This window comes from Silene latifolia, unplaced genomic scaffold (assembly GCF_048544455.1).
Source record: "Silene latifolia isolate original U9 population unplaced genomic scaffold, ASM4854445v1 scaffold_443, whole genome shotgun sequence".
Classification (NCBI taxonomy): domain Eukaryota; kingdom Viridiplantae; phylum Streptophyta; class Magnoliopsida; order Caryophyllales; family Caryophyllaceae; genus Silene; species Silene latifolia.
The window spans coordinates 35,001-40,000 of NW_027413362.1; positions in this window are offsets into that span (position 1 = coordinate 35,001).

Here is a 5,000-nt window from a genome sequence, read left to right on the forward strand (position 1 = left end):
GTGAAAATGAGTTAAAGCTCGTTATTTGAGGCTGAAATCGAACAGTTAACTCCTGAAATGAGGTAGGACGCGTGATTGAAAAAGAGGGAGAAAAAGAAACCGGTCCAGACGACCTCCCGAACGGCCGAAATTGAAGTGTATAATACACGTTTTTTCCGGATTCCGGTCCCGGAAAAAAATCTCCGGAAATCGATATAGTAAGTTCACGGGTTAAATAAAGCGCCACGCAAAATTTGAGCACCAACGGAAGACATTTGGGGGGGCCGGTGTGCCGTAAACCAGGATTCGCCGAAACCCTGATTATCGTGAAAATGAGTTAAAGCTCGTTATTTGAGGCTTAAATCGAACAAAGTTAACTCCGAAAGCAGGTAGGACGCGTGATTAAAAAAGAGGGAGAAAAAGAAACCGGTCCGCAGACGACCTCCCGAACGGCCGAAATTGAAGTGTATAATACACGTTTTTTCGGATTCGGTCCCTAAAAAAAATCTCCGGAAATCGTGATAGTAAGTTCACGGGTCAAATAAAGCGCCACGCAAAATTTGAGCACCAACGGAAGACATTTGGGGGTGCCGGTGGGCTAGAAACCGGGATTTGTCGAAACCAACAATCCGGAATCATCGATCAATGAGAGAAGAAGGCGTGGGCACCAAATGTCGGGAATGAGCGTGCAATGGCTAGACCATGGGGTACAAGTGCCGAGAATAACAAAAAATGACAAGGCATAGTCACCAAGTGACGGAATGGCTAGGCCCATATGCAATGCCAGGCCACCGCCACCATGACCGGCATTGCAAGAATCGCATGAGCAAGAATGGCTAGGCCATGTGCGGCAAATGCCTAGGCCACGGGCACAATGACCGAGCATTGCCTTGGCCATGTGCGGCAATTGCCTAGGCCACGGGCACAATGACCGAGCATTGGCTTGGCCATGTGCGGCAAGTGCCTAGGCCATGTGCGGCAAGTGCCTAGGCCATGGGCGGCAAGTGCCTAGGCCATGGGCACCATGACCGATCACTGCCTAGGCCATGTGCGGCAAGTGCCTAGGCCACGGCTACCATGACCGAGCATTGCCTAGGCCATGTGAGGCAAATGCCTAGGCCACGGGCACAATGACCGAGCATTGCCTAGGCCATGTGAGGCAAATGCCTAGGCCACGGCCACAATGACCGAGCATTGCCTAGGCCATGTGAGGCAAATGCCTAGGCCACGGGCACAATGACCGAGCATTGGCTTGGCCATGTGCGGCAAGTGCCTAGGCCATAGGCGGCAAGTGCCTAGGCCATGGGCACCATGACCGATCACTGCCTAGGCCATGTGCGGCAAGTGCCTAGGCCACGGCTACCATGACCGAGCATTGCCTAGGCCATGTGAGGCAAATGCCTAGGCCACGGCCACCATGGCCGAGCATTGCCTTGGCCATGAGCAGCAAGTGCCTAGGCCGTGAGCAGCAAGTGCCTAGGCCATGGGCACAATGACCGATCACTGCCTAGGCCATGAGCAGCAAGTGCCTAGCCATGACCGAGCACTGGGCCGTGCCATGGGCACCAAGTGACCGAGCAATGCCTAGGCCATGGGCACCAATGACCGAGCATTGCCTAGGCCATGTGCAGCAATGACCGAGCATTGCCTAGCCATGGCCGAGCAATGCCTAGGCCATGTGCAGCAACTGCCTAGGCCATGAGCAGCAAGTGCCTAGCCATGACCGAGCAATGCTTAGCAATGACCGAGCCCTAGGCCATGGGCACCAATGGCCGAGCAATGCCTAGGCATGGGCACCAATGATCGAGCAATGCTAGGCCATGGGCACCAAGTGACCGAGCAATGCTAGGCCATGGGCACCAAGTGACCGAGCACTTCCGTTGAATAGCCATGCCTAGGCATTTTGAGGTTAGTTGCCTAGGCCATGGGCGTGAAATGCCTACGCCAAGGGGCATTTTGAGGTTAGCTACCTAGGCCATGGGCACCAAGTGACCGAGCACTTCCGTTGAATAGCCATGCATAGGCATTTTGAGGTTAGTTGCCTAGGCCAAGGGGCATTTTGAGGTTAGTTGCCTAGGCCAAGGGGCATTTTGAGGTTAGTTGCCTAGGCCATGGGCGTGCATTGCCTAGCCACGGGCGCCTTATAAAGCCATGCGTGGGCATTTTTCAATTTGGAACGGATTTTACCGAGCAACGAAGCGTGAAACGCTAATTTAGGAGGTTTCTAAGGTAATTATATGATAGGGTGACCACGAGTCATAAAGGACAACCAACCGAAAGTCATCCCGACTCTGCATACCTCGATCGCTCCTCCAAAGACAAGCTATGAAAGGCTATACCTCAACTACCGATACGGCAAGATCCCGGTAACCGTGCCCAAATACTTCGAGAGTTGTTGGTGACGGTCATAGGGTAATTTTAACAAGGAACGGACACTAGATGCTTGGTTGGTCCCATACGACGCACCACACGCACACACACACACCCACCTAAGGACGGACGGCGCCGTGAGCATTTTTTCCACACGGGACATATTTGCCCGAGCAACGAAGCCTACAAATGCTCAAAACCATTGGTAGTGTGATATTAAGGTGCAAGGTGGGTGGAAAATGAGGTGGAGGATGCCCAAAGTGCCCAACACAACCCACACAAAGGGCACACCCAACACGCATAGAGACACCGCTCGCCCCGACGCGGTTTCCGAGACCGAAACGAGTCCGAATAATTTTTTTCTTGAGCCTAAAACCAACTACTCCAAGTTAGCTACCCAAAAATGCAAGGTTTGCACAATATCATCCGTGGTTTGTCCCCCAAAGTCCCCCCACACCGAGATCTAGGCAGCAGACGCGCCCGCAGAAAATGACCCGACTTCGGAGACCCATAACTCCCTCAAAAAATATCCAAATGACGAATTTTTTTTTTCCAGCATCAAGTACTCCAAGTTAGCTTTCCAACCATATATCAAGCTCCCAAATTGAAGCTCATTTGGTCCTCCAAAACGGCGTTACAAAAACGTATCGCTATTCTGCACACCCAATGTTTCATGCTACAAGACCAAAACTATCAAAAAAGCCTCTATAGGGGGTAGTGAGGAGTCATGGCTGGGCACCATGGTGCATGTTTGCGTATGAATAAGGACCCCTACTCCGAGGCGTGGGCATGGCAAGACCCTAAGATGAAAAAAAAAAATTTTTTTTTTTTTTTTTTTTTTTCCGCCATGCAAACCTGTTTCTGGGGCCCGTGAGGGTGCACACGGTTTTTTGTGATTGATTGTTGGCTATAGCGGTTGGGCTAGGCATCATGGTGCATGTTGCCGTAGGCATAAGGACCCCTACTCCGAGGCGTGGGCATGGCAAGACCCTTCATCGAGAAAAAAATATTCCGCCATGCATCCTGCTCCTGGGGCCCGTGAGAGGCACGGTTTTGGTTTTGGCATCGTTGGCCGCTATTGTGGCCATCGTAAGTCCGCACAACCCCGTGCCGTGGTAAATCACCATGACGCGGGGGAACTATCATAGACGAGATTGGGCATCGATTGCTTGAGTGACGGGTACACGAGGATGGCGTTCGAGTAAGACCCTTAGTCCGAGGCGTGGTGCATGGTGAAAAACATTTATTGTCCGTAAATTATTATTTTTTTGAAAAAAATTATTCTACATCGGGTTTGGGCATCGATGCGCTGGAGTGACGGGTACACGGAGAAGGCCATCGAGTAAGACCAACTTTTTTTTTTTTTTTTAAAAAAAAATTATTTTATCAAAAAAAAAATTCTTCTATGACGGGTTTGGGCATCGATGTGCGGGAGTGACGGGTACACGGAGAAGGCCATCGAGTAAGACCCACTTTTTTTTTTTTTTTTTTTTTTTTTTTTAAAAAAAATTATTTATTTTGAAAAAAATTCTTCTATGACGGGTTTGGGCATCGATGAGCCGGAGTGACGGTACACGGAGAAGGCCATCGAGTAAGACCCTTTTTTTTTTTTTTTTTTTTTAAAAATATTTATTTTGAAAAAAATTCTTCTATGACGGGTTTGGGCATCGATGGCTTTTTTTTTTTTTTTTTTTAGGGTGAACCGTTAATGCTAGGTCCGGTGTCTTCTTCGCCCGCGTAAAATGATGTGGTGGGCTGACTAATGGTTTCTAGTAGATGCGGTTTGCTTTTTTAAAAAAGTTTTTTTTTTTTTTTTTTTTTGAAAGATCACCACGCCTCGGAGGTCCCTTCTATGACGGTTGTCCCTCGTTGATCGGAATGTCCCTCGGGTATCGTTGCTCTGATTGTCCCCTGCTAGGCTACCGTGATGGGTTTGTCGGAAATCGGCTTTTGAGAATCGTTGCCCCTTGGGTTTTCCCTTGGAGTGATTAGGTGCTAATGAGTAAGGCCACAATCTTTAGTCGATAAGTAAGGATTGCAATGATGAGAGTCGTTAGCGAAGAAATCCGCTTGCTAGTGAGTTATCACAAAGACCAAGCCGATGATGCGCTGATGTATGGGTAGTCATAATATTGTGTCCCGAACCGATTATATTGAGCGTTGTCTGATCACCATGTACTCTAATCGATGCTTTGTTTCTCGATTGCTGATTCTGATACGCCTTGAGCCGGGTTGTCCCTCGTTGATCGGAATGTCCCTCGGAATGTCCCTCGGTTTTCGACGCTACATGTGCCTTGAAAGGGTCGGACCCCCGCAGCCACGGAGCTTTATTGATCCTAGTGCGTTAGGGGACATGTCCCGGACAATGCATTGTTGCTCGGAATGTCCCCGGTTTGTGCGGCTATGATGGGTTTGTTGAAATCGGCTTTTGAGAATTGTTGCCCCTTGGTTTTCCCTAGGAGTGATTAGGTGCTAATGAGTAAGACTACAATCTTTAGTTGCGAAGTACGGATTGCAATGTGGAAGCCTAATTAGCGAAGAAGTCCTCTTGCTAGTGAGTATACTCACCAAGACCAAGCCGATGATGCGCTAATCAAAATAGTACTGTTGCGTCCGGAAAAACCATTATTGAGCGTTGTTTGATCACCAAG